This window comes from Brienomyrus brachyistius, chromosome 22 (genome assembly GCF_023856365.1).
Source record: "Brienomyrus brachyistius isolate T26 chromosome 22, BBRACH_0.4, whole genome shotgun sequence".
In the NCBI taxonomy this organism is placed as follows: domain Eukaryota; kingdom Metazoa; phylum Chordata; class Actinopteri; order Osteoglossiformes; family Mormyridae; genus Brienomyrus; species Brienomyrus brachyistius.
In genome coordinates this window covers 16810717-16833671 of record NC_064554.1, presented here as the reverse complement: position 1 = coordinate 16833671, position 22955 = coordinate 16810717, and the positions used below count along the sequence as shown (strand labels likewise).

The following is a 22955-nucleotide window of genomic DNA, read 5'->3' as shown; positions in this document are numbered from 1 at the left end:
CGCTCTCTCAGGTGATGATGTCACCAAGTTGCTTAAAGGCGCAACCACCTATTCCCCCTCGTTCCCCGATGCAGCTTAACCGCTCATGGTCAAAATCTGCAGATCACCTGGTTACATTCTCCCCTGCGTGGAGTAAGCGCCCTCGATTACTCACTACCTACCAAGGTCTTCCTAACCTCTTTGATTGCTTCTCGAAATAAAACTGTACTTAAACTAGTCAATATCTGTGAGACTGCAGCAGGACTTACGGAGGCCATGTCAAGAACGGATCTAGGCTCATGATACACATTTGAATGTTGCCCCGCGTTCACTCTTTGGCTCCGACGTGGCCCAGCTACAGGTGTCTGCATTTCAGGGCTAGGCTCACCTGCATCTGTTTCTACTGTCTCCCTATTTGGAGTTTCAGCAGACCCAATTTGCATGTCCTCATCCTGACAGGCCACTGGCTGTGAACCAACGAGTTCAGACCTGTCCAGCAATATATTTGACCCCGGGACCATATGTCTCACCAGGAAGACATCTTCCTCTGCATCTCCAACATCTGACTCGGTCCCTGAAGACGGACTAGTCTGAGTTACAGGAGCAGGGAGTTTTCTCCATGGTGCTGGCACAGGAGGGCTAACACAGGGCTTTATATCCACCCTGTTTACCCTCTTGCAAGGACCTCCCTCCACTGGCTCTACAGTGTAGGTGTTACCCAAAACTTCCACAACCCTGTGAACCGTGGGCTTCCATGCATCCTGTATCTTGTTGCGACCTAGTGGCCGATCACGCAAGTACACCAGGGCATCCACTTCAATCTTTGGACAATAGACTATGTCCCTCTGCACAGAAATGCGCTCAGCAGCTTTCTGCTCGGAATACACCTTCGCTCTGGCATGCGCTTCGCTTAAACGCTGTTGATGCACAGCTAACCAATCATGGTTTGGATTGACCACCTGCTTTTGTCCCAACAAAGCATCCACTGGTAAGTGGGGTTCAACACCAAACAACAAATAATAAGGAGAATAGCCTGTGGTTGAATGGGGAGTCACATTGTACGCATACACCAATTCAGGCAGGTGCTCAGGCCATCTGCGTTTCTTTTCGGGAGGCAATGTGCGTAGCAAATCATGGATGGTACGATTAAATCGCTCGCACTGAGCATTTCCCGTAGGATGGTAGGGAGTAGTCCTGCTCTTCTTCACCCCATACAGTCTACAAAGCTCTGCTACAACCGCGCTTTCAAAATTTCGTCCCTGATCTGAGTGAAGCCTCTCCGGGACTCCATACTTCATGAACCATTCCCGTAAAAGGATCTTTGCTGTGGTATCTGCCTTTTGGTCCCGAGCTGGGAAGGCCTGTGTGAATTTCGTGAAAATGTCTGTGACCACCAACACATTCTCACGACCATCAATGGCAGGCTCCAGCACTGTGAAATCTACAGCAATCACCTCCAATGGTCTTGAGGCAAGAAAAGACTTCATGGCAGGACGGATCTTAGGCTGCGGCATCTTGGCAAGCACACACCGCTGACATTCCTTTACCCACCGCGCGACATCCTCGTGCATTCCTACCCAAAAGCATCTTCGCCTCAACTGCAATGTACGTTCAACGCCCTGATGACCCATAGAGTCATGCGCCCCTTCCAACACCTGCTTCCTCAGACTGCTAGGCAACAACAACTGAAAGTACTCTCCGTGTTTCTCATCCGAAACCACTCGATACAACAAGCCATTTACTATCTTCACACAATCCCAGTGTTTAAGCAACAGACGAACCGGTCTGGGCAAAACTTGCCGCTCCTTCCCTGTAGGTACCTTTTTCCGATCCCACAGGCCCCTAAATATCTGCAGCATCGGATCCTTTTGCTGGAATGACTGCAGTTCCTCCATTGAATAACCTGGGAGTGTTGGTGTGTTACCCTGAGTTAATTCAAGAGACTTCTTCTCCCTGGGTTCTGCAATCCTAATCTGTCTAATCTTGCAGCTCTCAAGGGCTGCCGTAACCAGCTCTGAATCAAGCTTTGTGCCGCGACTCATCAGACTGCAAATCGCTACACAACCGTCCAACTCAGCATCTTCAGAAACCTGCTCCGGCTCCCCTGCGAATGGCTGCCTAGACAAAGTGTCAGCCACTATGTTATTTCGCCCTGGCCTATATTGTACCTCAAAATCAAACACCGACAGCTGAGCAACCCACCTTTGCTCTATAGCACCAAGCTTTGCTGTTTTTAAATAACATAGAGGGTTGTTGTCAGTAATGACCGTAAATTTGGAACCCAGTAAATAGCCACGAAACTTCTCAGTTATTGCCCATTTAAGAGCTAAGAGCTCTAGTTTCATACTACTGTAGTACCTATCATTCCTTTCGGCACTCCTCAGTCGCCTACTAGCATAGGCTATGACTTGTTTGACACCATCCTGTTGCTGATACAAAACGGCTCCAAGACCGTGGTTACTCGCATCAGTTTCTAGTATGAAAGGCTGAGTAAAATCCGCGAAGCCAAGGATGGGGGCACTAGTCCCACTAGACTTCAGTAAGTCAAAGGCCGCCTGACATTCTTCAGTCCACGCTAGAGTTAACAACTGGTTGGCCTTACCAGGAGTACCTGTGTTTGAACACAAATTTACCACATCATGCAGTGGGCCAGCAATCTTTGAGAACCCATGGATAAACCGTCTGTAGTAGCTACAAAAGCCCAAGAATGATCTCAAACCCCTAACCGTAGATGGTACTGGCCATTGCCTCACAGCTGAAACCTTTCCTGGATCAGTACCTATACTCATGGTCAAAATCTGCAGATCACCTGGTTACACATGTATAAAATGTTTGTGTCTAATAAAAATCTTTTACTATGTCTAGCCTTTGTTAGAAATCAAAACCTTATTGTTTCTAAAAATGAGTTGATTTCACACCAGAAGGAGACAGGTTGGGTATTTCAACTAACAAAATGTCTCTTTGTCCTCCCCGGTCATATTCTGATCATCTGCAGGCTGCCTCCACCCATTCCACCACCGTCTGAGGCAACTGAAAGCAAAAGTGAGAGTTCAGTTTCATTATTTCCTACTAATAGAAGCATCATTTAAAAGCTATTTGAGTTTTAAATCATTTTTCACGCCCCTCTGATAAAATGGCCCCCCTTGTCTGCAATATCCAGTCACAAAGCCTGTCAATTTTAATTAGTCAGCTCTAATTAATAACTGAGCTGCAATACAATCCAGTGAGCACAGCATCCCCTGGTATATGTGGAATAATGTTCTGGAAATCAATACCAGTTACACTAAGGGGTGTAATTACATTTTAAAACTCACCCGATTTTCCACCCGATCACCAAAATCAACACAAGCCCAATGATGAAAACTGCAAAGGTACAAGCATAGTATTATTGTTGTGGTTATTAATAATAATAATAATAATAATAATAATAATAATAATGATAATAATAATTGTTTAGCCTAAAATATAAAGCCACACAAATGTATGAGAAGAATTATTCTTTATGATTCCCAGTGATCGGCACTGCAAAGGTACAAACACAATATTATTATTATTATTGTTGTAGTTCTTGCTGTTTTTGTTGTTGTTCTTGTTGTGGTTAATAATACAAAAATAATAATAATAATAATACATGGATGGGCTAAAACATAAAGCCATGTATGAGAACCATTATTCTTTTCTTATTAAAAATACTGCATCTTCAGTCTCCAAACATAAAAACCAGTAAAAACCCACAGGGTACAAAGCCTGGGTGGTACCACTTGGATGTGGAGCTTACATTACAGGTAACGGAGCTTACATTACAGGTAACGGAGCTTACATTACAGGTAACGGAGCTTACATTACAGGTAACGGAGCTTACATTACAGGTAACGGAGCTTATATTACATTAATTGAATGGCATTGCTGTTAGAGACAAACTGCTACAGCTGCTCATGCCAATTTGCTAGCAGTAGCTAGCAAATGTTCTACATTTTATTTTAAAAAAAAGAGACACTCACCCACAGGAATCAAGTACCACAGGTAAGATGTACCTTCAGATGTTACTTTAGATGTACCTTCAGACGTTACGTTACTATGCCCTGGAATAAAACAGCAGAACAACATCATTAATTTAAAATATTCTGCACATGTAATCTACAGTGTACAGTTTGGATCTACAAAACTTACAGAAAGATCTACAAAAAACTACAATCAAACATCTTACCCCTGACAATGTACTGGATATGCATTTCCTTAAATATAAAAAAGAAAAGTAAAATTAATATTTTGTTTTAAATGATTGAAAACATGCGCAGTATATTTGCCATTGTGAACAGCTACGGAGAGATAGGAGACCCTACCTTCAAAGTGTCATCTGTGGCACGGTATGTCAGGTTAATACATGTTTTGAGGTCGATGTTCCCAGAAGTAACCTGTTTTACCTCACTGGTATTAAAGTTTTTTTTAAAGGGGGCATGATCGATAGTCACCAGACGTCCTATCTGTAGGTTGACAGGAATGGTTTGGCATGAAAACTTTACAAGGACTACACTGACTCATATGACACACAAGGTGAAGAGTCACAGCGACTGACTGGTTGATTCTCTTCAAACTGAATCCTTCTATTTGTGGAAAAAAGATTATCTGAATTTTGTGTCCCCGGTTCACACGATTATGAAAACGCCTACATTTCTTGAACAGGTGACTGTAATGCTTCACCTGTCCTTGTGTCCTGCCTTAATGGCGTTACCTCAGCACTTACCTCACTGTCCCATTCCTCACTGTGAAGTTTATGTCTGGTCCAGTTTGTGTCGGCTGAATATTTATACACCCCATCGGCATATATATCTTCACAGGAAATATTTACGCTTTTCTTTGTCACTGTACAGCCTGGAGAACAAAGCAGATCAAAGTCAGAAACAAACACGTTCACACTGGGACGAGACCCCCGAGCCTCGTGATTCAAAAGGGCGCTGGTTACCTACACAGCATTAGCAATAATTCCACCCCACTCTCCCATCCCCCACATCTCCACTCTCACTTTGTCATCTTGCCGGGCATTTTGTGGTTCCACCCAACAAGCACCAAGACTGTTTAAATAATAAAAACACACCTGAAAGCTGGATTTAGAACTCTTTCACAACAAAACAACTAATAAAAACCACAACCTGACCACATAAACGGAGCATTACTACACCCTCCCTAAAAGCAAGGATTTAAAGTCACTCCCAATTGTGCACCCAGAGCCCAGAACTTTTTCCGATATTTGGCTAAATCGGAAACATTTACACAGACATTTATTACATCCTAAATAGTAATTTCCTAGATAAATGGTGGCCTTGTACTGAAACACACAATGCACTGAATAAATCAGTGAAGTTTATATGTACATGAGAAGGGCATTGGTTACTCTAAGAAAATACAAAACATTCATTTGTTCAAAACGATCTTATCAGTTAATTGTCCTTGTAAGAATATAAACAATGCAAAAACTTTTTCTGTAGCTTGATCGACTTAGTACTTCCTCTGTTGTGAGGGATTTGTAGCAAGTACTTTTAAACTTTATTTTTTTGCTACCAAATGTGATAAATCCCAAAGAGAGCAACAAACATTTGCCTTTACTTACTGTATGCGGTGAACATCAGCATGAAAAAGAAAATCATAGTGAAAGTAGCCATGTGGTAAATTTACACGTGAGTTACTTAGTTATAGCTGGAAGATGCCGCAGTTCCGTCGCACAATACTTACATAGTTACCAAAGTCACACGAGAATGTGACGTCATGCATAGCTTCTCTCAATGAGTCAGTGCTGAAGGAGAGGTGGATGATGAGATTGTGGTTAAGCTTTGACTTGTTGTTCTGTGTGTAGTTCTGGAAATGTTCAAGCAGGAAATTGGGGAAACAGACGTAGCAAGATGGAGGAGAGGGCATTGTGGATGTTCTAAGAAATTGGGATAAACAGGAAGCTGCCGAATAGCATTAGAGAACATGCCAAACTAGTCTTAGTGACAGTTTTGTGATGTGGGTCCTGCATGGGAAAGGAATAATATCCAATATTGATATCCAATCGTGCATTGTTAAGGGAATTGTTACACATATTTACTGTATAATCTTTCCCTTAATGGGATAATGTACTAAAGTATTTAGCCCGCACTAAACCAAGAGGGTTGAGTTAACTTTGAGCATTAAGAATACGTGCATACAGGGAAAGAAGGGTGACTGGTGTGGAGCCCAGAAAATTACGATGACGCAGGAACCATGCTGGAACTGAAAAGGGCCCTTCCTCAAACTGTTCCTGCACAGCAGGAAGCATAGAATCATCCAAAATGTGTTTGCATGCATATCAAGGCATTTTGGACAATCTCGACCTCAACCCTATCAAACACCTTTGGGATGAACTAGCACAGGGACCCCTGGCAGGGTTGTGAATATGTACATGGAGCCTTAGCCTTGCTGGTTCTATCCAGCCAAGATTTCTTTCTTCTTTAAATCAACCCGCTGCTGTTTAAGTAACAGAAAGAATAACCCTCTGATTAATGATGAACAAGCATGGGATCAGTATGCAACTAACATTTATAGTACTTACTTGTTAATTAATGCAGTACTTACCTGTCAATTAATGCATTAAGTAAGCATGTACTGCTACATTATTCATGTCCTCTCGAGTAAAGTGTTAATGAATATTCCAACTTCATTGCGAAGTCTTTTTATCTTGAAGTACCTCTTTATGTTTGCTCAGCTAATCGGTGCATATATTAGCTTCCCTTAAGTCATTCGTTGCTTCTCGGGACACTTTTGTACTCTCATAATGAACAACAGCTGTGAAACTGAAAGCTGGTTCGGAAAACCATCATTCAGAAATGCGTCAATGTGAAAAATTTAACTGCATTGTGAAATACAATTTGAATTAAGTAATTATCGCTTACAAGGTCACTTACACAGCATTAGCAATAACGCCATTCTGCTCTCCCATCCCCCACTCCTCCACTCTCACTTCGTCAACTCGGCGGCCATTTTGTGGTTCCTCCCAACGACTGAAAAATTCTGACAAAAAAGCACCAGGATTGTCTAAATAATAAAAACACATCTGAAAGCTGGATTTAGAACTCTTTCACAACCAAACCAGCTAACAGGAATCTGACCAGACCACATAAACAGAGCATGACTATTTGCTTCCTCAAAACAGAAATGCAACTTACTCTCAATTACATAAACACTGATTACAGGCTAAATAAAATATTCCTAGATAAACGGCAATCCTGTCCTAATACGCACAGTGCACTGAGCAGAACTGAAATGTTCGTACAAAGAGTGCTGGTTATTCTTTGTGAACAGGTTTGTTAAACATTATTCTTTCAGTAGATTGTCCTTGCAACAAAATGTGTTCAACTTAGTACTTCCTATTCTCAGGGATTTCTGGCAATTCCTTTTCATTTGCTTTTTTTTTGGCTGTTACTTAATGCTACTGCTACTCAATGTGGACAATTTTCTGTCATGTCCTGTAGGGGGCGCTGGAAGACGCCACAATTCTGCCACACAGTTACCAAAGTCACGCCACAATGTGACATCATGCAGTATTTTTCTCAATGAGCCAGGCTTCGGGACGTCTGCTAGACCTGAATCATCAACTGGAGTTATTGCAGGTACTTCCCAGCGCAAGAACATCCGACTTACAGACTTCCGAACAGACTGCCATAAAGTGGGTTAAATCCGATGCTTTGTAATAACGAATGTATGCACTACTTCGTGACGCTCATGAAGACATTTTGTGGCTTCAGCGGTTCATCGGCTTGAGATACAGTACAGTACCGTATGTAGTTACTTGTACTATTACTGCATTATTTTATTATTTTCATGTACTGTGTTATTACGCTTACGAATTACTTACAAATTTGACTTAAAGACAGCCTTAGGGAACGGATCTCATTCATAACCTGTAGACTGCCTGTGGTTGGAAGATATGCTGTAGGACCCATGGAAATGTGGCATTTGTAGCAAATTTGTTGAAATAGATTGATGTTTAACCTAGTTAACCTTGTAAAGTTTTCATGCAAAACCATTCCAGTATTCTTTTGGCTAAACGTCAGCCATTTACTCTCAACCGTGAGCTTATCTCCGTAAATGGAGTTATTTTCAGACTGCTGAAGGAGGCCTTTGTAAGTGGATAAAGTCACTTTGCACCCAGGTCTGATGGAATCATCAGGTGCCTAGATAAACAGATATCAAGGCTTGCATGTTGTCCATGAGTCACTTTTTTATCCCATATGTCACGTCATCAAACAAAGCACGACTGGACAGGTTCACACACTTCCATGTGTTAGAATGGCCAAATGGGGAGCACAGGACTGGGAGACACTAAAATACCCAACTAACAAAGGAGCAAACACAAGGCAGCTGTACGTGGTTACCAGGAGGGCAGGAATGGGACGTAAGACTAACGAGCCCCAGGCGGGGCTATTTTAGAGGGGGAACCAGGGGATGAGACAGGTGGAGCAGACTGAACGAGACACCGGACTAGCTGGTGAAGATTGGTGGAATGACCTTTTATATAATGTGTAAAACAAAAGGTCAATCTACAGGGCAGAATCATGAAGATTTCCCAGGCTTGTAGTTTATTTCAGTAGTACCTTTAGTGCTCTTAATTTTGAATATTGCTAAAGTTTAAGTATTGGATGCAATTTCCGTATGTTAATCCATATACCGTGCATCTGTATACAGGCCTAATGGAAAATAATAACAACAACAATAATATTGTTATTATTATTATTAGTGCTAGTATAAACAAAAGTATGAAAAATCATAATCGATGAGTATCTAAGAAGGAATATTTAGCTGCCTGTCCAGCAAACCACAGGCTGTTTATGATGAAGACCGAAACTCACTTACTCAAACTAAAATACTGAAATCAGATGGGAATAAATCACAAACATTTTAACTGAAGCTTTACCAATTGTGGTTTTATTGCATTATTGTTAGCTACTCATATAACCAGATATAGGACAGAACATCTTAGCAGGCAGCATGTTGGTTAAACACGCATGAAAAGCAAATCCAGGTTCGGTCGCCGAAACATCTGCTTTGCTATGGGCTGATGGAAACATGTTCACTCGCCCTAATTACTGCCGTGGTCGTGGCGATTTACATTTCCAGTAAAGTCTCTTGGTTTTACAAACATCCATTGACCTGGTCATATATGTGACCCATCACCACGAAATGAGTCTTATGGGTGCAGTTCTACCAGTGCAACTTAAGACTCATTTTGTGGCGACGGGTTACATATAATATATGTATGTATATAAATCTATGTATTTAAGTGTATTCGAATATAGAAATATAGAATATTATACATGTATGTGGATGTATGCAAGAATCTTCATATATAATAACGATAAAATAAATTATAAGCTGATGATGATAATGATTATAATAATTATTATCACCTTCATTATTATTTATTATTCTTACTATATTTTGCCCTGCACTGTTTTAAGCAGAGACTTTCTGATAACTTACTGAATTAATCATAATAAATTATATTAGCATTAATCTCCTGTAAGGGTGAGCAGTGACATAACCCTTCCACAGGGCTGCCCCGCTCTCCCCGCCCCTGACGTAAGACCCACACCAGCCCCTTTCTCCCTGACATGCCTCCTGGGGACTGTCGTCCGAGGCACTGCAGTGCCTGTAAATGCCATCCTGGCAGGTCCACGGCTGAAGCTGCCACTGCCCACCTGAATGCTGCCCTTCTGTCGATGCAAGAGGCTGCTAAGTTGGGTAAACTACATATAAAGCTTATGACAATCAAACCCGCTACTGGATCTTGTCCGCCATATACTTACTTTCCTACATATTCTATACCAGTGATCACCAACTGGCTGACTCATGTAGACTGAACTAAAATTGAATCTGGGCCGCCTCACTAGATCCATGTGGGCTCCCAGTAGCTCATGGTCAATGAATTGGTGACCATTGCTCTATAGTATACTGCACTGCACTGCACTGCACTGCACAATACCATACTATATTATACTAAACCATACTATACTATATTGTAGTCTGCGAAAGGAGGAAATAACTGATGTTTTACCAAGAAAGAGAGTACCTAAACAAGAGAACATCAACCAGTTTGTCGCTGCATGCGGGCAATAGTCTGATTGTATCCCTGTTTACAATCAATCGAGATTCATCCAATCAGTGCTTAGCTCACTATTATAAGGTACCAATTGTTTCTCTGTGTTTGAACAATGGAAGAGTAGTTTGAGACAAAAATGAGAGAAGCGACGTCTGCTGGTGAAAATAAAGAAGGAATTATACCTATGTATGCATGTATAAAATGTTTGTGTCTAATAAAAATATCTTTTACTATGTCTAGCCTTTGTTAGAAATCAAAACCGAATTGTTTCTAAAAATGAGTTGATTTCACACCAGAAGGAGACAGGTTGGGTATTTCAACTAACAAAATGTCTCTCTGTCCTCCCCGGTCATATTCTGATCATCTGCAGGCTGCCTCCACCCATTCCACCACCGTCTGAGGCAGCTGAAAGCAAAAGTGAGAGTTCAGTTTCATTACTTCCTACTAATAGAAGCATCATTTAAAAGCTACATGAGATTAATATTATTTTTGACGCCCCTCTGATAAAATGCCCCCCCCCCCTTGTCTGCAATATCCAGTCACAAAGCCAGTCAGTTTTAATTAATTAATACCAGTTACACTGTGAGGTATCATTACATTTTAAAACTCACCCGATTTTCCACTTGATCCCCAAAATGCACAGAAGTCCAGTGATGGGAACTGCGAAGGTACAAACACATTAGCATGGTTCTTGTTGTTGTTAATAATAATAATAATAATACATCCATCTATCCATTTTCCAAACCGCTTATCCTATTGGGTCGCGGGGGGTCCGGAGCCTATCCCAGAAGCAATGGGCACGAGGCAGGGAACAACCTAGGATGGGGGGCCAGCCCATCGCAGGGCACACACACACACCATTCACTTACACATCCATCCATCCATCCATTGTCCAAACCGCTTATCCTACTGGGTTGCGGGGGGTCCGGAGCCTATCCCAAAAGCAATGGGCACGAGGCAGGGAACAACCCAGGATGGGGGGCCAGCCCATCGCAGGGCACACACACACACCATTCACTCACACATGCACACCTATTTAACACAGGCAATTTAGCAACTCCAATTAGACTCAGCATGTTTTTGGACCGTGGGGGGAAACCGGAGTACCCGGAGGAAACCCCACAACAACATGGGGAGAACATACAAACTCCGCACACATGTGACCCAGGCGGAGCCTCGAACCCGTGTCCCAGAGGTGTGAGGCGACAGTGCTAACCACTGCACCACCATGCCGCCCCCTAATAATAATAATACATGGATGCCTAAAATATAAAGCCACTCAAATATATAAGAAGAATTATGTTTTTCTTATTAAAAATATATTTCATCTCCAAACATAAAAATCCAAGTGCTGTAAAAAACACATAGTACAAGGTAGGGTGATGACACTGGGATGCAGAGTCTGCATTTAACATCCGCACCGTAGCAGTACCTAGAGAACATGCTAGATTTTATTTAGAATCAAAGAGACACTCACCCAAAACAGCCAAGAGATGTAAGTTAGATGTAACTTTCGATGCATTATTCTGTTCTTCTTCAGTACATCCTGGCATAAAACAGCAGAACAGCCTCGTTGATTTGAAATTCTCTGCACATGTAATCTACAGTGTAAGATTTTGATCACGAAAGTTTACAGAAAGATTTACAAAAAAAAAAAAAACTACTATCAAACTGTGAAGTCTTACCCGTGACAATGAAGTGGACACGTATTTCCTTAAATATCAAAAAGAAAAGTAAGATTAATATTTTATTGTAATAGGCTGAAAACATGCACAAATGATTTAACCTGTCAAATTATGTTGTTTCGGACCAGAACAGCGGCTAAGAAGCCTGTCAGGAATTCTCCTGATTGGCCTGGTGAAAATCTACGGCGAGACAGGAGAGTCTACAGTACCTTAAACTTGTCGTCAGTAGCAGAGTAAGTCAGGTTAAGGCACCGTTTGAGGTGGATGCTGCCAGAGAGGACCTGCTCCACCTCAGCAGTCGAGTTTCTTGAAAAGGGGGCGTAGTCGATAAAGGCCAGTAGGATTTCCTGTGAGACAACAGTGGTTTGATAAGTTTACAAGGACTACACCGACTCATATGACACACAAGGTGAAGAGTCACAGCGACTGACTGGCTGATTCTCTTCAAACTGAATCCTTCTATTTGTGTAAAAAGGATTGTTTGAATTTCGTGCCCCAGGTTCACACGATTATGAAAACGCCTACATTTCTTGAACAGGTGACTGTAATCCTTCACCCGTCCTTGTGTCCTGCCTGAATGGCGTTACCTCAGCACTTACCTCACTGAGCCATTCCTCACTGTGAAATTTATCCGTGGTCCAGTTTGTGTCGACTGAATATTTATACACGCCATTGGCATATATATCAACACAGCAAGTGTATACGTCTCTCTCTGTCACTGTACAGCCTGCAGAACGTAAAAGATCAAAGTCAGATGTAAGTAACAGCTGAAACAAACTCGTTCACACTGGGGGTCGACCTGTATCGCGATGCCCCGAACCTCACCCATCCTAAGGGCGTTGGTCACCTACACCACAGCATTAGCAATACCCCCACTCGGCAGCCATTTCCTGGTTCCTCGCAACAACAGAAAAATGACATTAAAAAGCACCAAGATTGTTTACATACATAAAAAAAGATTGTAAAGCTAGATATGAATCACTTTTACAACCAAAACAACAACAAAAGCCATAGCACAACCACATAGCTGTAAACAGAGCATTACTATACGCTTCCTGAAAACAAGGATGCAAATCACTTTCATTTCTTACCCCCAGAGCCGGGAGTATTTTCAGATATTTTGCTAAATCTGATGCATTTACATTGATTACATTCTAAATAGTAAATTCCTAGATAAATGGTGACCTTGTACAGAAACACACAATTCACTGAGTAAATCAATCTAGTTAAACTGTACGTAGTAAGCTCGCTGGTTACTCTAAGAAAACACCTTCATTCAAAATCATCGTTTCGGTGACTTGTATTTGCAACTATGCAAAAACATTTTCTGTAACTTCTCACTGAGGGTAACGTGTTACTTTCGGTCTTCTGATGAGTTTGTAGCAACTCAGTATTAAAAGAAGCTTTTTACGCAACCTATTTCTTTCACTGTTACTTCTCAACTTCACATGTAGTAATTCCAAAAGAGAGGAACAAAAATTTGCGTTTCCTTACCGCACACTTTGATAAAAATCAGCATAAAAATAATATGATCTGTGAGCAGAGCCATGACAAAGACTTCCTTTTACTTTTCAGCTTTTTTCGGCAGAGATACTGATCAAAGGAATCACTTGACAGTACGACGTCACACGTGATTTTTCTCAATGAGTCAGGCTTTGGGACGTCTGCTAGGCCCAAATGATCAACAGCAGTTATTAGTAAAAGATCCCTGGGAAATGTAGTGTTTCTTGAAACTGGTTAATGTTTAATCTGCCTATATGCTTACTGTATTCCTTTGGTGTCTGCCTGTCTGTTTCATTTTAGTAGTCAAAAGTTTGGACACACCTCCCCAGAGAACCGTTTCTTGTACTATTTTCTACATTTTAGAATAATTATCAAAATAGCAAAACTATAAAATAGCATACATGGAATTATGCGCTGACCAAAAAAGTATTAAACAAACAAATATTGTTTGAAAGGGAGGGGGGGGGGCTGCTCTGTGCGTTGGGACTCAGAAGGTTGCTGGTTCAAATCCCTGGGTCGGGAAAGTGATCGCACCATTGGGCCCCATTCATTCCAGGGGCTGGCTGACCCATACTTTCTCCTGTAAGTCATTAACATCTGGTGGCCTCCTGGGAGGCTTTTCCAGCTGTACTGAAGGAGTTCCTGCATACGCTGAGCTTTCATTGACCACTTTTCCTTCACTCTCTGCTCAAATTCCTTCTTCAAAATTATTCTACATACTGTGTTTAGGTCAGGCGGGCAGGTCATGTGACATGACACTATCACTCTATAGGTAGTTTGGTGCGTCCAAACCGTGACTGGTACTCTACATAACCTTATCTCTATAAATGTATAAACATATATGACATTAAGCATTATTTCTATCAGTGAGTCAGGGATGGAGCTCGAACCATCAGTTGGAGTTATTCGGTGGAAATGTAGTGATTCTACCACATTTCCTTTAATAAGGTTGATGTTTAACCTAGCTAAAAGCTTACTGTACTGTCATGGCGCATAGCACACCACAACTATTACACTCAATCATGAGCTTATCTCTGTAAATAGACTTATGGCCTGACTGCTAAAGGAGATCTTTGCACGTGGAGGAAGTCACTTTTAGCCCAAGTTTGATGGTATCATCAGACACTGTGAGACTCGTATTTTTTTAGCCCATGTTGCCAGTTCATCGGATTGTAGAGATAGAGCCAAGGCAGAAGCTCAAACCCGGGTCCCAGAGGTGCGTAACAACAGTGCTAACCACTGTGTCAACACTGGCAAACGTGGGTGCAAATATCCACCTTCCTTATACTATAAATGTACTGATTCCGTCCGTGATATTTAGACAGCAGTAACAGTGGAGCTGATGAACAGCAGCCATCCACCCCGAAACAACACAGCCAAACCTAACCGACAAAGGTGATTTGCGGGGCTGCATAACCAGGAGGAGTGACTGATTAAACAGAGCAAAGAGACATTTAATCCAAAGGTGGGTTGGAAAAGGTATCTGATGGTGAGGCTTAAGTCACACAACAGACTCTGAATGCTTATTTATACTCATTTTATTTCCTTTCACAGTTTGCAAGATACAATCAAGTAACATCCTGAGTTGGATTGTCCCACACTTCCTGAATATATTTATTTTTTGCTCCCTTGGAGTTCCCTGCCAAACAGTCCACATTTTGCGGATTCCCTGGTAGGGAGCTGGGAAGGAGCAAGAACGTGAACTGTCTGTGAGTCCCCAAGGGAAACATTGTTGTCAGGACTCAGGGCTGCTGAATGGACGGGCGGCTCCAGGACGACGTGAACAAACAGGCGCGGAGAACCTAAGAGAGCAGGAACAGGAACCAGCAGCAGGAGCAGGGAGATGTGGCTGAGATAGAAAAAGAAGGAAAACAAAAGGAATATTAAGGAACAAAACCCCAAACCCCAAGCGAGGTCACATAGATGGCACTCAATCCCACAGTCACCAAAGCAGTGCCCAGCATACTGTACCTCATGGAGTTAAAGGACAGATACTTGGTGAAATTCCAAAACAAACAATTAGACCCCTGTATTAACATTTTAAATTGTTTCCTGTACTCCACTTCTCAGACAAAAAAGAATAAATATTGTAAATATTGTCACTATATTGTATTATCTTTTCTAAATCCCTTCTGGGTGGTGAATGAGTACTGGGTGTAAATGGTCATAAACACCAGGAAGTGAGAGAGATGTTGAGAGGAAAAGGCCCCCTTCAAATTAACATCGACCGCTTGGTCAGTCAGATGCTCACGTTGTTCGAGGATGATCAGCTGGTGGCACTTTTCTTAATAGGATCCTGCTTGTGGTTGATCTCAACCAGAACCAAACCCCGAGGGACCAGCAGAAGACATTTCTACATCAATTTGCACATGACCACATTGACTGCTGAAGGCCTCCAGTCAGAGAGCACTGAGTCGTTAGGCAGAGTTAAGAACTTTACTACGTAGCAGGTTACAATTCTCACATACAAGATGGAGCACTCAAGGGACAGGATTGACACGTGGACTGAGCTGAAGACAGAATTCTATCAGCAGTGACTTCTGCTTCAGCTCAGTGCTGTAGGCAGAGAGATAGAAAGAAAATGGCAACCTTCGTTTACCCGACAACCTTCGTTTTACCCGACAACCTTCGTTTACCCGACAACCTTCGTTTACCCGACAACCTTCATTTTACCCGACAACCTTCGTTTACCCGACAACCTTCGTTTTACCCGACAACCTTCGTTTTACCCGACAACCTTCGTTTACCCGACAACCTTCGTTTTACCCGACAACCTTCGTTTACCCGACAACCTTCATTTACCCAACAACCTTCGTTTTACCCGACAACCTTCGTTTACCCGACAGCCTCTAACTAACATATGTTGCCATAAAAGCCCCATAACGAATCAATACAATTATCAGAACAAGAGTCTCAAATCGAAAGAATTCACAACAGCTAACTTTTTAAACCACAACTATTGGTATCTGTTTAATTTTTGACTGGCCACTTCATAACTCTCCAGCGCTTTGTCTTAAACCATTTCTGGGTGCTTTTTGAAGTTTGCTTTGGGTTATTGTCCTACTGTAAGACCCATGACCTCTGGCTGAGACCCACCTTTTTTGACACTGAGCCCTACACCGCGCCCCACAATTCCTTGGTAGTCTTCAGATTTCATAATACCATGGAAACAGTCAAGACTACCAGTGTCTGAAGCAGCAAAGCAACCCCAAAAACATCAGTGAATCTCGTCCATGTTTTGACTGTAGGGACTGTGCTCTTTTCTTTGTGCTCTACCAAAAGGTTCTATTTTTGTCTCATCTGTCCAGAGGACAGTCTCCCAGCTGCCTGCAGCTCAGCTCCAATTTGTTTGGAAGTTCGAGATTCTTTATTCACCATTCAAAGAATTCTTTGTTGTAACATTTCAGCAATCTTTCTCTTTTGTCCACATCCAGAGAGATTAGCTACAGTGCCATGGGCTGTAAACTGCTTTACAGTGTTCCTCACAGTGGACGCACGAACATCAAGATCTCTGGAGATGGACTTGTAGCCTTGGGATTGTTCGTGCTTATTTTTGGGTAATTTTGGCTCTCCAATCCTCAGACAATTCTTCGCTCTTCTTTCTTCTCTCCATGCTCAGTGTGGCACACAGACACTCAGAAACACGACTGAGTCAGCATTTCTCCATTTTAACTGGCTGCAAGTGGGGATATCCTTACTGTCAGCACCTGGTAATTGCAACAGGTGAGTTGAATTTCAAATAAAAGGAGCATCACACACTCGAAATACAGTTATTTCTTAATAGTTTTGTCCGGAGCATTTTTGACATTTTGTGTGGAATGCCTTAGATTTGTTTTTCTTCCTGGTCTCAGCAGAGGGCGCTGCCCCCCGGAAGAGAAGCATTCCGATGTGCAAAGTATAGATAACTGATAACTTTGATAAAGCATCTATAATCCCATGACTATCATACAGAAATGTCACACGTGATTTTTCTCAATGAGTCAGGCTTTGGGACGTCTGCTAGGCCCAAATGATCAACAGCAGTTATTAGTAAAAGATCCCTGGGAAATGTAGTGTTTCTTGAAACTGGTTAATGTTTAATCTGCCTATATGCTTACTGTATTCCTTTGGTGTCTGCCTGTCTGTTTCATTTTAGTAGTCAAAAGTTTGGACACACCTCCCCAGAGAACCGTTTCTTGTACTATTTTCTACATTTTAGAATAATTATCAAAATAGCAAAACTATAAAATAGCATACATGGAATTATGCGCTGACCAAAAAAGTATTAAACAAACAAATATTGTTTGAAAGGGAGGGGGGGGGGCTGCTCTGTGGGTTGGGACTCAGAAGGTTGCTGGTTCAAATCCCTGGGTCGGGAAAGTGATCGCACCATTGGGCCCCATTCGTTCCAGGGGCTGGCTGACCCATACTTTCTCCTGTAAGTCATTAACATCTGGTGGCCTCCTGGGAGGCTTTTCCAGCTGTACTGAAGGAGTTCCTGCATACGCTGAGCTTTCATTGACCACTTTTCCTTCACTCTCTGCTCAAATTCCTTCTTCAAAATTATTCTACATACTGTGTTTAGGTCAGGCGGGCAGGTCATGTGACATGACACTATCACTCTATAGGTAGTTTGGTGCGTCCAAACCGTGACTGGTACTCTACATAACCTTATCTCTATAAATGTATAAACATATATGACATTAAGCATTATTTCTATCAGTGAGTCAGGGATGGAGCTCGAACCATCAGTTGGAGTTATTCGGTGGAAATGTAGTGATTCTACCACATTTCCTTTAATAAGGTTGATGTTTAACCTAGCTAAAAGCTTACTGTACTGTCATGGCGCATAGCACACCACAACTATTACACTCAATCATGAGCTTATCTCTGTAAATAGACTTATGGCCTGACTGCTAAAGGAGATCTTTGCACGTGGAGGAAGTCACTTTTAGCCCAAGTTTGATGGTATCATCAGACACTGTGAGACTCGTATTTTTTTAGCCCATGTTGCCAGTTCATCGGATTGTAGAGATAGAGCCAAGGCAGAAGCTCAAACCCGGGTCCCAGAGGTGCGTAACAACAGTGCTAACCACTGTGTCAACACTGGCAAACGTGGGTGCAAATATCCACCTTCCTTATACTATAAATGTACTGATTCCGTCCGTGATATTTAGACAGCAGTAACAGTGGAGCTGATGAACAGCAGCCATCCACCCCGAAACAACACAGCCAAACCTAACCGACAAAGGTGATTTGCGGGGCTGCATAACCAGGAGGAGTGACTGATTAAACAGAGCAAAGAGACATTTAATCCAAAGGTGGGTTGGAAAAGGTATCTGATGGTGAGGCTTAAGTCACACAACAGACTCTGAATGCTTATTTATACTCATTTTATTTCCTTTCACAGTTTGCAAGATACAATCAAGTAACATCCTGAGTTGGACTGTCCCACACTTCCTGAATATATTTATTTTTTGCTCCCTTGGAGTTCCCTGCCAAACAGTCCACATTTTGCGGATTCCCTGGTAGGGAGCTGGGAAGGAGCAAGAACGTGAACTGTCTGTGAGTCCCCAAGGGAAACATTGTTGTCAGGACTCAGGGCTGCTGAATGGACGGGCGGCTCCAGGACGACGTGAACAAACAGGCGCGGAGAACCTAAGAGAGCAGGAACAGGAACCAGCAGCAGGAGCAGGGAGATGTGGCTGAGATAGAAAAAGAAGGAAAACAAAAGGAATATTAAGGAACAAAACCCCAAACCCCAAGCGAGGTCACATAGATGGCACTCAATCCCACAGTCACCAAAGCAGTGCCCAGCATACTGTACCTCATGGAGTTAAAGGACAGATACTTGGTGAAATTCCAAAACAAACAATTAGACCCCTGTATTAACATTTTAAATTGTTTCCTGTACTCCACTTCTCAGACAAAAAAGAATAAATATTGTAAATATTGTCACTATATTGTATTATCTTTTCTAAATCCCTTCTGGGTGGTGAATGAGTACTGGGTGTAAATGGTCATAAACACCAGGAAGTGAGAGAGATGTTGAGAGGAAAAGGCCCCCTTCAAATTAACATCGACCGCTTGGTCAGTCAGATGCTCACGTTGTTCGAGGATGATCAGCTGGTGGCACTTTTCTTAATAGGATCCTGCTTGTGGTTGATCTCAACCAGAACCAAACCCCGAGGGACCAGCAGAAGACATTTCTACATCAATTTGCACATGACCACATTGACTGCTGAAGGCCTCCGGTCAGAGAGCACTGAGTCGTTAGGCAGAGTTAAGAACTTTACTACGTAGCAGGTTACAATTCTCACATACAAGATGGAGCACTCAAGGGACAGGATTGACACGTGGACTGAGCTGAAGACAGAATTCTATCAGCAGTGACTTCTGCTTCAGCTCAGCGCTGTAGGCAGAGAGATAGAAAGAAAATGGCAACCTTCGTTTACCCGACAACCTTCGTTTTACCCGACAACCTTCGTTTACCCGACAACCTTCGTTTACCCGACAACCTTCGTTTACCCGACAGCCTCTAACTAACATATGTTGCCATAAAAGCCCCATAACGAATCAATACAATTATCAGAACAAGAGTCTCAAATCGAAAGAATTCACAACAGCTAACTTTTTAAACCACAACTATTGGTATCTGTTTAATTTTTGACTGGCCACTTCAGAACTCTCCAGCGCTTTGTCTTAAACCATTTCTGGGTGCTTTTTGAAGTTTGCTTTGGGTCATTGTCCTACTGTAAGACCCATGACCTCTGGCTGAGACCCACCTTTTTTGACACTGAGCCCTACACCGCGCCCCACAATTCCTTGGTAGTCTTCAGATTTCATAATACCATGGAAACAGTCAAGACTACCAGTGTCTGAAGCAGCAAAGCAACCCCAAAAACATCAGTGAATCTCGTCCATGTTTTGACTGTAGGGACTGTGCTCTTTTCTTTGTGCTCTACCAAAAGGTTCTATTTTTGTCTCATCTGTCCAGAGGACAGTCTCCCAGCTGCCTGCAGCTCAGCTCCAATTTGTTTGGAAGTTCGAGATTCTTTATTCACCATTCAAAGAATTCTTTGTTGTAACATTTCAGCAATCTTTCTCTTTTGTCCACATCCAGAGAGATTAGCTACAGTGCCATGGGCTGTAAACTGCTTTACAGTGTTCCTCACAGTGGACGCACGAACATCAAGATCTCTGGAGATGGACTTGTAGCCTTGGGATAGTTCATCATACAGAAATGTCCACGCTCCTAAACAATGGCACATCTGCCCCCTCAGACCTCAGCAAAACAGTAAATAATCTTTGTCTTCAGCAGTGACAAGGACAAAGCGACCAGGTCCTGGTAGACTGCAGTTTATTAGGCAGGGTGTCGTCCAGTATAAGAATATGGTGAACTACCCCGATATATGGCCACGGACCTCCGCTGTTACGCTCTAGGCGCTGCCTATAATTCCGTCAGTTGTCCGCCTCAGATTCCGCTACAAGGCGGAGCCTCTGTGTGAATATAAGTTCCTCCCCCGACTGAGCGCGCATCACTGGCACATGCAAGACATGGATAAGACGCTGGTAAGTGACTGTCATGTATTCGCAGGAAAGATCAGCTCCTCATGGAGAACAGGCACAGTCGTATCAGTTATAGATTAACTTTTGTGGACTTTTGTCTGATTTGTAGTCTGATGTAAATAAATTTACGTACAGATTTCGCAGTAAGAGAACTGCATTTCTGCCACTTAATTGTACGGACTTTATGAACTTTTTAATGTCACCGCCAGTTGCAGTATTCAGAATTATTTGCTGGCTAGATTCTGGTCACTGTTGGTGGCTTTTCGTCTGCGCTGAACTTCTGAGTCCTGGTTTATAACCACAGAAATACAAACTAAAAAAACTTTCTGAATATTCTGTATATAACTATGGGGCGCCGTTTGTAAAGATAGCAAACATTTTTCTACTTGCCACTTTTTCAACATTTAGTGCAATTTAGCTAGAAGTCAATGGTGTTGTGGATCATCAGGTTTTTTTGCTGTGTAAATTATGTTCAAAATTGTTCAACATATGTAAATATAAATGGCTTGTCTATATATAAATATTAAATGTAAATGTTAAATATAAATGTTAAATGTAAATATAAATATAAATGTTAAATATAAAACTTAAATATAAATATAAATGTTAAATGTTAAATCTAAATGTTAAATGTAGACTCTAAATGTTGAGAACGTATGCAAATTAGCCACGCCCATTTGCGTAAAATGGGCGGTACCGACGAGAGCGCAGGTTAGGGCTGATGCGGGACAATATGGCGAATTCCGCTCACTTAGAGGCCATAGAATGTACAGTTTTGGCAGTTGTTCGCGCTGCGTTACATAGTATTGCTACACAGCCGGGAGCAACATCATGTGCACCTTCCACTGTGACATCGGGAAGCTATGAATGTATTTTGGGGCGGGAGGGGGATCGTGGTTATCGGTCACATTTCAATAACGGCAGTGCACTCATGCACATCCAGTATTAATGCCCCTACATCACCGATATCAGTAAGTTCTGACTTTAGTGACTCTGACTCATTTATATTTAGATTTATATTTAAGTTTTATATTTAACATTTATATTTATATTTACATTTAACATTTATATTTAACATTTACATTTAAGTTTTATATATAGACAAGCCATTTATATTTACATATGATGAACAATTTTGAACATAATTTACACAGCAAAAAAACCTGATGATCCACAACACCATTGACTTCTAGCTAAATGTCAGAAAATTGCACCAAATGTTGAAAAAGTGGCAAGTACAAAAATGTTTGCTATCTTTACAAACGGCGCCCCATATATAACAACCTACCAACCTGCTTCCTTGCTTAGTAACCCTGCCGTTTCTGCAGTGTTGATGTCCGACACGATCTTAAATGATCGTGATTTTGCATATATTGTGTATATTAGCTTTTATATTCGCATGTAATACAATCTTGCCCGAAGCAAGAAGCATATCTTTTGGTTCGGTATTAAACAAATTTCGCCTATGGATATATTCCATGCACAGTCAGAGTTATAACAGGAAAAGTTTGTCTTTCTTGTCTAAATATTCAGAATAATAAGGCGACTTCTTGCGATAATAAGCACCATTTAATGTTCTAGTTCATCACTGGTTATTTGGTGTCATACAAGTTTTTAACATATATTTTTAATATTCTTTTGTACAAATATTCACTTTAATTAGCCTAGCAAGTTTCTTTCAACTAGACTATATATGTTCAGTATCTGTTGGAGATTTTAGTTGGTGACATTTTCTTTTAACGTTGATTCGTTCCTGTCTCAAGTGTGGATCGTTTTAAGGAGGATTGATTGACAGTAGCCACCCTGTAGCATATAGGTGTGCCTGTGTGAGTGAATGGTGTGTGAATGTGCCCTGCGATGGGCTGGCCCCCCATCCAGGGTTGTTCCCTGCCTCGTGCCCATTGCTTCCGGGATAGGCTCCGGCCCCCCCGCGACCCAGTAGGATAAGCGGTTTGGAAAATGGATGGATGGATATTATAGGTGCGCTGCTGTCTGTCACTGTCAGGGGGTTGGGAATGAACTTGTGATTGAATCCATGAATGTTTGTTCCCGGAATGTTTCCAACCAGCCCTCCGGAAGACACAGAACCCATGTGCGAGAACTACTCAGCCAGTCAGTCCTGAGCG

The 22955-nt window shown here is 42.0% G+C and overlaps 1 protein-coding gene across 1 annotated transcript in view; it reads left to right on the top strand.

The window, feature by feature from the left end:
* The first annotated feature begins 5487 nt into the window (after positions 1-5487).
* Positions 5488-22955, top strand: part of qtrt1 (queuine tRNA-ribosyltransferase 1) — a 138684-nt gene continuing 121216 nt past the window's right edge. Inside the window, exon 1 of the mRNA XM_048990690.1 lies at positions 5488-5491. The gene's annotated coding sequence lies outside the window, so the exon portion shown is untranslated. The remainder of the gene's footprint in view (positions 5492-22955) is intronic.